General features: G+C 40.6%; 1 protein-coding gene and 1 long non-coding RNA gene across 2 annotated transcripts in view; both read left to right on the top strand.

The window, feature by feature from the left end:
- Positions 1 to 13,336, top strand: part of LOC125799309 (uncharacterized) — a 637,314-nt gene that overhangs the window by 344,475 nt on the left and 279,503 nt on the right. The window lies entirely within an intron of this gene.
- The window catches only part of adgrl1a (adhesion G protein-coupled receptor L1a), a 313,378-nt gene that overhangs the window by 107,382 nt on the left and 192,660 nt on the right, over positions 1 to 13,336 (top strand). The window lies entirely within an intron of this gene.

Here is a 13,336-nt window from a genome sequence, read left to right as displayed (position 1 = left end):
TGCTGCTTCTGCTAGCCTGCAGCGGCTCTTAACTGAATGCTTAGCCAGCGTAGCCGCAGTTAGCAAAGGGGCCTAGCTTAGTGACTTGACCTCGCTGACTGCGCTGGTACCATGGTAACTGTACCACGCACACATACACTTGACGATAGTTATATATGTGTGTGTGTGTTTGTGTGTGCTTGTGTGTGTGTATGTTTGTGTTTGTGTGTTGTTCAGAGAAAGAGAGAGAGAGCGAGAGTGCGTGCAGCATCCCTGCGGCTCGTCTCCTGTGCGTGACATAGTGGTAATAAGGGACGTTAACACAGCAGTACTCTCTCTCTCTCTCTCTCTCTCTCTGTGTGTGTGTGTGTGAGAGAGAGAGAGTGTGTGTGTGTAAGTGAGTGTGTGTGTGGACAGTGCTCCGTGTCCCGGAGGATATCCAGTCTCAGACAGAGCAGCAGGGCCAGCGCTGAGCCGAGTAAAGCCCGCGACACAACAGCTTGAATGCATAGCAGTAGCAGCTACTAACCTCCAGCGGAACAAAGGGTCAGCGTCGAGCGCCGGCTCTCCTCCGCCAAGCGCAGGCTGCAGTTCCAGCCTTGCCCCTTCCTCCCTCCGAGCTGTGCACCGCAGCGAGCTTTGTTCAACATTTTCCCACCCCTTGTTTACCAATCCATTAATTAGCTTCAGCGCTCCAGCCGGAGCAGATTGCTCAATGACAGAAAAGTGGCCCTCGTGTCACGGAACGATCGCTGTTTTGTGGTCGGAAATCGATGCATTTATTTCGCCCAAGCTCATTGTTGTCCACAAAGACACCATTCAAGGCATGTTTATAATAACCAACCCCCCCCCCCCCCCCCTACACACACACACACACACACACACACGCTCCTGGCTGAGATATCCGCTGCGGTATGGCGTCATTTTACCGTCAATAGTCGAGAGTAGTGCTGAGCGTTATTCTTACGCGTTTTTCTCATACCGCCATACCACTACAGGCAGTGTGGAGCACTGTGTAGAAAAGCACACAGTGTAGAACAGCGCTACAAATAAGCAGCTCCCTAGCTAACAACGCTAGCCGGTTAGCATAACAAGCTAGCGCACTGGAAGCTCAGCTCTGTGGAGCCGCGTAGCCTATGCCTACAGCACTTTATCCCACAGACGAACCCAGAAATGGTCCTAAATACATAATTAATTAAGCAGTCGATGATACAAGGTGAGCAGTAACTAAAGCCCTGTTTAAAAATATAACAACACTGCAGCTTGAAGGCTAATATTAAAGCACACCGAACAGAATTGTGGCTGATTTTAATACTGTAAGGCCTCTAATGGCTTGAACTATTTATAAAAATATTTAGTTTTGTAAAGGAAGTCATGTCAAAGTTGTTGGTGTTTCTTTTGTTAACATTCTTCAGCTGTTTTTCTGCTAATAAAGTCTGATTACTTCATATATACACCTATATTTTACACATGAGCATATATATAAAATATATAAAATCAATCCGTAAGCGCTGCACGAAATAGGCTCATCCATTCAAAAACTTCACTCTTGACTATTGGCAGTAAAATGACGCCACTATGCGGTTGCCACTCGAGCGCTCGTTGGTTGGCGTGATGACAGCCAGATGAGCTATTGAATGAGAAATGTTTCTCCGTGTTTGTGAAAGCGCGGCAGCCGACGGAACGCTGTGTCGCTCGCTAGGTTGGGGCCCCGACAGCGAGGGATGAGAAGTGACAGAGACGTGACAGAGAGACAGGGGAGTTGTTTGTCCTTCGCTGGCAGATCAGCATGTGCCTCCGAGCTCTGCGTCCCAGAGGTAAAAGACGAGGGGGGGGTGGTTTGAGACAGAGAGAGCCACAAATGAAAATACCCACCTGTGTCACTCAGCCTACAGGAGAGACTCCCTGCAGGGAGGGAACCACGTATTAGCCTGAAATTCTGATCCCAGTCTGAATATAGCACAAGCACAAGGACATCGTGCACGCAACTCCAACCTCAGAACCAAGGTTAGGAGCCAAACCCAACAAGAGAAGAATACAATACAATATAGTCTGCCAAAACCTCATTGGCGCTCCAAACATTTCTAGAAAAGAAAACAAAAAAAAACTGTATGCATCCCAAATGTGACCCAAAGAAATTCTGTCCAAAATTATGCCCAAACCAATAAAACCTCTGTCCAGACCTCACAGTAGCCCAACAGTAGCCCAATCGTTTAAAATCAGCTATAACTAGAAACGTAAGAAAAAAAAAAAAAAGCCAAGATTTGGAATTAATTTTCTTGAACACTACAACATTTTGTTCAAAAACACATTTGTTACATGAAGAATTTTGTCCAAAATCAAATACAGCCCAACACGGCTCATATAAAACTGTAATCCAGAATCATTATGTCCAAAAAAAAATTCTGTATCACCAATGTTACGTGTGTCACCAATCAAAATTTAGATGGAACCCAAGTGGGGCCCAACAAAACTGTCTCAACTTGACCACAACCAGAAAAAATGAAAAACATATGATCTCAACATATGATCCTATTTCTGCTTGAACCCCCCAACAAATCAGAACCAGACTATAGCCTGCCACAGATTTTGTCCAAACCTGACTGTGACTTAACACTATTCTGATCAAGCCCAATTTTGGTCAAACAAAATTCTCCATCATTCTCTCCAAACCCATTTCCTGCCCAACAAAAATAAGCTCTCTGACTGACTCTAACTCAGAAATATTTTGTATGACCCTGGAAACAATTCTGCTCAAACCCAACAGTGGCCTAACAGTATTTTGTCTGAACCACTCTGTAGTCAGAGCTAATTTGTAATATCCTCTCTGGAACTCAATGTTATGTGTCTAGATTAGATCCAACTGTAACTTGACAAAATCCTGCCTGGAAACAACTGTAAATCAACAAAATTATGCCTGCATCTATCCATAAATCAGGAATATTCGCCTGTACACAACTGTAAATCGACACAATTTTGTTTGCACCCAACAGAAAGTCAATTAAACCTGTGTGCACATCTGTAAATCAGCAATATAGGCAGGGACTGAACGGTAAAAAAAAATCGTTATTCAACTGTAAATCAGCAAAATCTGCCTGGAAAGAACTGTAAATCGAGTAAATCTATCAGGACCCAGCTGTAAATTGACAAAATCTGTCTGGACCAATCAGTACATCAACGATATTTGCCTGGGCTCATTGGTAAATCAACAGTCAGTGTGGACCAAGCAGTAAATCAGTACCATCTGTCTGGACCCAAATGTTAATCAATAAAATCTGTCTATACCCAACTGTAAATCAACTAAATCTGTCTTAACCCAGCTGTAAATCAACTAAATATGTCTTAACCCAACTGTAAATCAACTAAATCTGTCTATACCCAACTGTAATCAATTAAATCTGTCTATACCCAGCTGTAAATCAACTAAATCTGTATTTACCCAACTGTAAATCAACTAAATCTGTCATAACCAAACTGTAAATTCACTAAATCTGTCTGGACCCAACTGTAAATCAACTAAATCTGTCTTAACCCAACTGTAAATCAACAATATATGTCTTAGCCAACTGTACATCAATTAAATATGTCTCAACCCAACTGGAAATCAACTAAATATGTCTAGACCCAACTGTAAATCAACTAAATCTGTCTCAACCCAGCTTTAAATTAACTAAATCTGTCTGGACCCAACTGGAAATCAACTAAATCTCTTTTAACCCAACTGTAACTCAACTAAATCCGTCTTAACCAAACTGTAAATCCACTAAATCTGTCTGGACCCAACTGAAAATCAACTAAATATGTCTAGACCAAACTGTGAATCACCTAAATCTTTCTCAACTCAATTGTAAATCAACTAAATATGTCTGGACTCAAATGGAAATCAACTAAATATGTCTAGACCAAACTGTAAATCAGCTTTATCTGTCTAAACCCAGCTGTAAATTAACTAAATCTGTCTGGACCCAACTGTAACTCAACAAAATCTGTTTTAACCCAACTGTAACTCAACTAAATCTGTCAATTTCCAACTGTGTTGGCTTCCTTTGTCAGTTATGGGTGTAAATTGTTCAGACTAATATTTTGTGTTCTGACCCAGTGGGCGTGTAAAGCTCCTTCAGGCTGATCTGAGAACAGCTTTGCGGTTTCTCCTGTAATGGTTAAGGTTAAGATTTGGCTGGGGACGGACTGGTTCTGGCCAGTGTGAAAGGGCACCTTCAGAATGGATTGAACAACAACAGCCCTCCGGCACATGGTGACCCAGTTATAGCGGAGCTGTGGATTGCCGAGTGTTTCACTAATGATATGGGAAGGTGGTTCACTAGCAGTCAGAGTGAGCCCTCACCTGTTGCACTATACTTCCTCTGTGCGGGCTTATGGGATAAAGCTTTAATGGCAATTAATAAAATCATATTTTTTTATATCAGTAGTTGGATGAAGGGAATTAGGAGGAAAACATGACGATACTCTTGTTCCTTACTAGCATTCCTTACTAGACATTCATTGACAGTGCGCCTTATACAGGGGTTGGACAATGAAACTGAAACACCTGTCATTTTAGTGTGGGAGGTTTCATGGCTAAATTGGAGCAGCCTTGTGGCCAATCTTCATTAATTGCACATTATTGCACCAGTAAGAGCAGAGTGTGAAGGTTTAATTAGCAGGGTAAGAGTGCAGTTTTGCACAAAATATTGCAATGCACACAACATTATGGGTGACATACCAGAGTTCAAAAGAGGACAAATTGTTGGTGCACGTCTTGCTGGCGCATCTGTGACCAAGACAGCAAGTCTTTGGTATGCATCAAGAGCCACGGTATCCAGGGTAATGTCAGCATACCACCAAGAAGGACCAACCACATCCAACAGGATTAACTGTGGATGCTGTAAGAGGAAGCTGTCTGAAAGGGATGTTCGGGTGCTAACCCGGATTGTATCCAAAAAAACATAAAACCCCTGTATATATGGTGCACCTTATTGTCCATAAAATATGATAACAAATATTACGTTTAATTTCTACTATATCCTATACTAAACTGTAAATCTACACTACTACACTGTAGTTATGCATCTAAATTTGCACCTCCACTCACGCAATGACCCCTCTTTTATGGTCTAGGTATATAAAGGAGGTCATGAGGAGCAGTGAAACTCAGTTGTGGGTCAGGAGAGAGGGTCTTAAGGAGGCTAAAGGCGTCTGCAGAGTGTGTGTAATTGAGCTGCGTGGAGTTAATTGTTTGAACGTAGGAGGGAGAAATCAATCTGTTTTCTTACTCCTATGACTGCAGGACCCTGGGGTGATGGACTGGAGCTGGCACTCACACACACAGCGGAGAGTCCTGCCAAACACAGCCCCTGACACAGCACAGCAGAGCCTTCCTACCCCCTAGCATATAGTGTGTAGAGGTGTACAGCGGTGTAAAAAAAAAGGATTTGCCCCTCCCTCCACACAGATGTCTTTTGTTTTTGCTTTTTTAAGTGTAATGGGATGGAGTGGTACAGACTAGTAGCTCTCCAGCCCAGAGGGTTGTTGAACCCAATTGCAGAACAGTTGATCTCAAAGCAGGTAAACCTAAAAAAATAAAAATAAATAAATAAACACACCGCTCCTCACGCAGGATCGAACCCGTGTTGTCAGGGTCGCAGTCCAATACACTACCCCGTGCCCCGGCTAGTGAATTGGGACGCGACCAGGGAAAAAAAACGCTCTTATAAGGAGATAGAGAGCCCAAAAACGAGTCACACAGAGCGCGACAGAAACACAGACGGGGAGAAATGTAAACAAAAGCTGGCCAGAGAAGCATTTAATATTTATTCCCATTATCGTTCATTAAAGTTCAAACAACCTCACGAGGCAGATGTTTCATGCTTGCAGGTCGTCTATTGCGGACCCCTGACCTAGACTATACTATCTGTAATTTTTCAGATTAACAAACACATTATAAAACCAGACAAAGTTAACCTGAATAAATGCAAGAAGTGTATTTTTTTTTTATTATAATTTTATTTATTAGGGTAAAAAATACATAGCCAAACCAATCTAGTCCTTTGTTAAACAAGTATTAAATAATTTTAAATATAATAACTTGGTTGTGCCATCCTTGCCATCAAAAACTGCAATCAAGAAGGATCTTTATCTCTGTGTAGAAATATTTTAGTCCATTCTTCTTTGCAGAATTGTTTTCATTCCGCCACATTGGAGGGTTTTCGGTCATGAATGGCCTGATTAAGATCATGCTACGACAACTCACTCAGATTTTGACTAGGTCACTCCAAAACCTTTGTTTTGTTTTTTTGAGCCATTCTGATGAGGACTTGCTGGTGTGCTTCGGGTCATTGTCCTGCTGCAGAACCCAAGTACGCCTTTCCAGAGAATTCATAGTTCCATCCATTACTGCAAATTGTCCAGGTTCTAAAGCAGCAAATCATCCTTAGAAAGACCCAGAACATTAAACTAGAACATCGCACCGCCACCTTTGACCTTCTGTGTGATGTACTTAAAAAAAAAAAAAAAAAATATATATATATATATATATATATATATATATATATATATATATATATATATATATATATATATGTGTTAGTTTTATGCCAGATGCAACAGGAGACACACCTTCCGAAAAGTTCCGCTTTTGTCTCGTCAGTCCACAGTAGCGGTGTAATATGTTCAAATATGTTCAACTTAACAAAAGTTAAAGCAGTTAAAAAAGCTGCCACTATTATCAGGAGATTGCCAGTTCGAATCCTGTTTATGTAGCTTGCCTTTTCTGCCGGAGCCCTGAGAGAGCACAATTGGCCTCCCTCTTTCTGTTTGCTTGGGTACAGTAGATGACGCACTTTTCCCCATCATCACTCCAAAGGGTGATGTCGATCAGCACAAGGCTGCATCTGTGAGCTGATGTATAGGAACCGAGTCGCTGCGCTTTCCTCGTGTGATGCTACTTGATGCAAAGCTGCATCAGCAGAAGTTTTAAAAGAGGCTGTGTTTCAGAAAATTCACATGTATTGGAGGAGGCATGTGCTGGTCTTTACCTTCTTGGTGTTGGGATATCCCTAGTGATAGGGGGAGTCCTTATGAGTGGGTTGGGATAATTAGCGGTGTAAATTGGGAGAAAATGGGATAAAAATTAGGAAAAAAAAAATCAGAAAAACAACCCAGCGATTGAGTCAATCATGCTATTGAGTCATAAGCTTATACTGAATTTGTGTAGTATATAGAAAAAATGTGAGAAAAAGTGTAAGAGAGAGAGAGAGAGAGAGAGAGAGTAAAAGAGAGAGACAGAGAGTAAAAGAGAGAGAGAGTAAGAGTGTAATATAGGAGTGTATGTGTACATCCCGGAGATAAACCCCCTCTGGCTCTTGCGGGTGTTCGGCGCAGCGTTTGAGGAGTGGAACAGCGCTGAACAGAAGAGAAAATATCGCATTAGTTGCAGCTTTTCACCGTCAGGAGAAATCCCTTTTTGCGTGCAGCGCTCTGCAATGCTCCACTGCCACATATTCCTCAAACCGCAATCCAGCTTACAGTAAATCGCTTTAGCGTCCGCCAGCCGTGCGTCAGGCACAGCTAAAGCAGATAGATGATAGATATCAGCGCTAAACAAATGGCCGCCGCCTTAATCCGCACATAAACGCTGGCCCATAAATAATTTGCCAATAAGCGCGTTTGCCTAATGAGTCTGATTTGCATTTGTTTACGCGCTGTAAAGATATTTCATTTAGGTGCGACGTGGACGCGAGAGCGTGCCTCCTGACACTGTGTTGTGTTTTAATTTCTCTTTATTAAGAGGGGCTGTAAGCAGGACACGCTTCCTTGCCGCTCCGCAGTGTGCCCTGGTGAAAAAAAAAAAAAAAAAAAAAAAAATATATATATATATATATATATATATACTTAATTGTACTTAAAACATATATATGTATTTACTTAAAATATATTAAAAGTACGTTAATATTATGCTTCCATCAAATGTTTGAAAGTAAACTTTGATCATACTTTTTAAAAAAAGTACAATATCGTGTATTTAAAACAAAAATAGACTACTATGAAGTACACTTCTAAAAAAACTTATTTCCAAATATATTTTTGAACATTTCATGCAACTTTTTAGAAAGTAAGTTAAATTACTACATTGCTAAAATGTTTAAAAAATATATATATATATATATATATATGTATTTAGGTATCACATTAATATAACAGATAAAATGTATTTCAATGCTCTGTAATTATAATTAGGAAAATATAGTAACTAAGTAAATTATAGGATACAGTGTTAAATAACACATTTAAATTGTCAAATAAAAAAAAGTAAATTTGTAACACGCTAAAAATTGTAGTACAGTATATTAAAATATAGTAAATTGTGTACAATGATGTAAATAGATCACATATATTTAACATCAATTATTTTCAATTCTCAGGTACATTTCTTGTTACTTAAGTATACTTAAAATAGTTCCATTTTAGTACACTTAAGAACACTTAGCACAATTTAAGTAAGACTTTTGTGCTATTTTTTTAAATACAATTAAAGTATAATAAAAAGGACCAAAAAAGTTTTTTTTTTCCATTTTAGCACTCTTTAAATATATACTAATTAATATTGTGTCTATAAGTACACACACTTTAGTGCACTATAGCTTTATAATAATGCTATAGGGTGGAGCTCAGACGGGTGGAGTGGACTGAACCAGGGTCTCTCTCTCTCTCTCTCTCTCTCTCTCTCTCTCTTTCTTTCTTTCTTTCTTTTCTTTTTTTGCAGTCTAAGCATGTCATGTAAATAATTCATCCTGCTTTTGAATGAGATCAGAGCAGGCATCAGTCTATTCTGATCTCATTCGAGAAACCTCGCTCCTCCCTCATTGGCTCATGCACGCCTCTGAACCTGGCTCTGATTGGCCGGGGACTTGTTTTGTTTGCTCCCCCCCTCCGGTCTAAAGACTTCCTTCATTATTCATCATAGTGAAGAAGTGGAGAGGTTGACTGAGGATAAACTGAGAAGAGAGAGAGAGAGAGAGAGAGAGAGAGAGAGAGAGGCACGGGGGTGGAGGAGTGAAACAGAGCAAAGGAGTGAGTCAACGAGGAGTGAGAATGAGAGTGAGAGGATTAGTTAGTTAGTGAGGGAGGGAGTGACATCTGAGTTAATCAACGTGTGCAAAAGAAAGTGAGTGGGCTAATTAGTGACGTAATTAGAGCTAATTAATTACTTCCTGCTTTGGCGCTGCTCCATGCTGTTTTCACACTAAGAGCACGGTATGTACAGCGCTCACTGCTCGCAGCCGCACAACTCCAGTAACTAAGTGGGCTTTTATATTTGAGCAGCTTCACGCTATCTTACACAGATAAATGCACTGGAACACAGAATCTTCTCACTATATTTGTACATGTACTATATGTACATAACGCAAGTGCAACACAATTTACATAAGAGTCTCTTAAAGGGACAGTTTAAAGGGACACAATACTGAACCATAGACTGTGTATAGCTGTGTATAGACAGAGCATCGTCTCTTAAAAGTGAAGCCACCACAGGTCGGGCGCCCCCTGCTGTTCGGCTGCAGAAAGCTGTGTAACTCCACTCATCCCCATAGGTTTCAATGGCAAAACAGAACAACTTTCAATCACGTTTTTTTCTAATATACTGTAATTCTACCTCCTTTATTTAAATGCAGCAGGTAGTGTAACCTCTGCTTATATTGTCAATTTTTTATATCCCCACAGAATTCGTTTTTTAAAACGTTATTCGGCTCTATTCAAAAAAGGTGTGGTTATGGTAAAAGGGCTGCTTATGGGCGGGACCAATAACAGACCGTCAGCTCCGCTCCGCCCCGCTCTGCAGTCTGTGACCGCGAGGCAGCCCTCAGGGGTGGGGTTATTCAAATGAGTAGGCGGTCTCTCCACAGCCTTTCTCCCTCCTCTGGTCTCTACTGCGCAGACTCTGGTCTCTGAATCGCCAAAATGGCGGAAGATTTTGGCTTCATTTTCATTGAATGAATGGGAACGGCGACACGGCGTCCATCTTTATATACAGTCTATGTACTGAACACTGGCCGTTACTTATTTCACCCAGGCCATTTAAATGGTCATCCCCCTCAATGTGAGCATATGTGCAAATTCTTACCAAACACTTCCTGATTTTTTTTTTATACTCAGCAAATGAAGCTTTAATTCAGAAATCTCTACAACCAAGCTGAGATGTTTACAATAAAGTAAAAAAAAAAAAAAGTTGCATGTATCCAATTTATTATGCATTCTTTTTTTTCCAGACCCCCACGGAATCGCTTTATCTCCCCTCAAACATACAAGTAAATACTAGTATTTTAATTGAAACCACTAATATAAATACAGCATAATTGATTTTTTTTATTTACAAATTTTTACATTTATTATTTTATTCACATTTATATATGTGTACTTAACGCTGGACGATACGGCCCAAATTTATATTGCGATATAGTACTTAATTTCGGTCGATACGATATAATTTCGATATTGTTAGAAATACTTTGAAGGCCTCAGAAAAACTGCTAAGAATCCGTGCAATGGACGTCTGTACCTACTACTGCCTAAAAAAATTATAAATAAAAAGGTAAAAATAAATCAATGATAACTTTTATTTGCATATAGCAAAATAAAAACACTACATTCCTGTCAAACATAAACCTATAACCTTTTTTGATTATGAGTGTTTATACAGTGTGGAAAAAAAGTACTTAGTCAGTCATCAATTGTGCACCAAAAGTTCTCCCACTTTAAAAGATGAGAGAGGCCTTTAAAAGACTTTCAGAAAAATTTTGAACTTTGAATTTTTCTGTCATTGCCAACAAAGGATATAAAACAGTATAGAGATGAACTTTTGATATTGACCAAATACTTATATTCCACCATTATTTTCTAACAATTTTTTTTTTTATGTGATTTTTTTTCTCATTTTGTCTCTCATAGTTGAGGTCTAAATATTATGTCAATTACAGGCCTCTCTCGTCTTTTTAAGTGAGAGAACTTTTTGGAACAATTGGTGACTGACTAAATACTACGCCACCTCCGGCCCGCTACGCTCCTCCAATGAACGTCGCCTCGCTTTACCAAACAAACATCCACACAAAGCAATCCAGACTGTTCTCATACAGATTTCCCCAATGGTGGAACAAACTACCTTCCACTACCAGATCAGGAGAATCTCTCACTATCTTTAATAAACTCCTGAATACAGAGCTCTTCAAAGAGCACTTACTCTCCTAACACCTCTAACTAACTACCTTCTACTACCAGATCAGGACAATCTCTCACTATCTTTAATAAACTCCTGAAGACAGAGCTCTTCAAAGAGCACTTACTCTCCTAACACCTCTAACTAACTACCTTCTACTACCAGATCAGGAGAATCTCTCAATATCTTTAATAAACTCCTGAAGACAGAGCTCTTCAAAGAGCACTTACTCTCCTAACACCTCTAACACACTAACTACTTCTAACCTCATTTCCTTCTTCCCCTCCTTCACTCCTCTATCCCTTTATTTCCCTTTGACCTCCTTTAAGCCCTATCTAAAAATGTTTTATCTTAACTTCTATTACTTTTGGACAAAAGTGTCTTCCAAATGTAATGTAATGTAATGTAATGTAAAAAAGTACTTCAGCCAGAATAAGAACGGAAAAAACACTGATATCAAATTATTGTCAAGGCCTAGTATATACACTATAAAAACTTGCGTCTTAATAAGAACAAGTGCGATTAATTGCAGTTAGTCACAGAATACTGTCGTGACTAATCTTATTAAATTTCTTAATTGATTAACACCACTACAAATAAAACAATGGGTGTGAGAGAGAGATAGAGAGAGGGGGGGGGGGCTGACTGAGTCAGTCAGTAAAGAAGGAAGGAGTAAATTAGCGCCTGACTATGTGAGTAAATGAGCAAAGGACATGCGACCAGTGACATCTGAGTGAGTGAGTGAGTGAGTGAGTGAGTGACTTAAGGGACAGTTTATGTGTTCAAACTATGTAGCAAATCGTCAAAAAATTTGAAATTTGTTTTATTATTGGACACAGATGTGTCACACCTGCTGCGGAAAGCGCAGCTATCTCCCCTGCACTCCTGCGAGCTCTTCTTCAGTCTCTGGACTCCATTACCCAGGTCGCACCTCACCATGACAAGCACGCACTCACACGATCACATGACTCTGCACACGGCACCACCAGGAAGCCAATCACCGGAATACTGAACACCTAGGGGGAATTCAGTATAAAAGACTGCTCAGAACGCTCACTCTCTCCAGAGTATTATTTTGTTTCGTCTTGTGTATGACCGTTTTTCCGTGTACCTCGTCCGTGTACAACAGCCAATAGCAGCCTTTTGGCGCAGCATTGCTGGAATTAGAAATTACGACCTCTTGACGAGATGTCGAATGTCAAAAGGACAACATGAGAGTCTGAAGTGAGAAAATGAGCGAATCAGAGAAAGACGTGAAGACATAACAGAGTGAGAGAGGAGAGAGGGGAGGCAAAAAACACAATCAAACAAATGTATAATTGAGGATGAAAGTGAGGGATGAAATGAAAAGAGAGTGCGTGAGAGGGTGAAGGAGTGAGGCAACATGTGTGAAAGAAAGCGAGTGACTGAATAAATAAGGGAGGGAGGGAGGGAGGAAGAGAGAGAGAGAGAGAGAGAGAGATAAAGGAAGAGAAGATCAAGCAGGGAGAGCAGGGCCGGGCTGAGAAACTGGAGTGTAGATCTGTGTCTTTATTCATGCTCCTATTAGAGATACAGAAAGATAGAGGTGGTGTGTGTGTGTGTGTGTGTGTGTGAGAGAGAGAGAGAGAGAGAGAGAGAGATAGAGAGAGAGAGAGAGAGAGAGAAAGAGAACAAAGGCTGCAGATCCGGGTGATTCAGAGCAACCAGACTGGTCAGCCTCTCTATCCGTGTATGTGTGTGTGTGTGTGTGTGTGTGGGGGAGGGAAAAGGTCACATGGAACTGCGAGACCACCGGCTACAGTGTGTGGTGTATGGATATATATATATATATGTGTGTGTGTGTGTGTGTGTGTGTGAGAGTAAGTGTACATGAGCTGATGCTGTAAAGCCCCAGGGGTGAGGGGAAATTGAGGGAAAATGAGAAGGAGACAGAATAAAAAAGTGTGTGTGTGTGTGTGTGTGAGACGGAAGCTAACAGACCCTGTGGATCCAGTCTATGCTCTAATGGTCAGTCACAAGGCAGTAGCCATGCTGAGCCGGAGTGTTACAGCAGCAAACTGTTTCTAATTAACAGATGCAGTGAGTGGAACGCAGCACCTGCTAAGGCATGACTGCAGGTTTGAGCTGGGGGCTTATTTAAACACACACACACACATATATACACAC

The sequence above is a fragment of the Astyanax mexicanus genome, chromosome 3 (assembly GCF_023375975.1).
Source record: "Astyanax mexicanus isolate ESR-SI-001 chromosome 3, AstMex3_surface, whole genome shotgun sequence".
NCBI lineage: Eukaryota > Metazoa > Chordata > Actinopteri > Characiformes > Acestrorhamphidae > Astyanax > Astyanax mexicanus.
The sequence above is the reverse complement of the archived record's forward strand: the minus strand, read 5'-3'. Positions and strand labels throughout refer to the sequence as shown.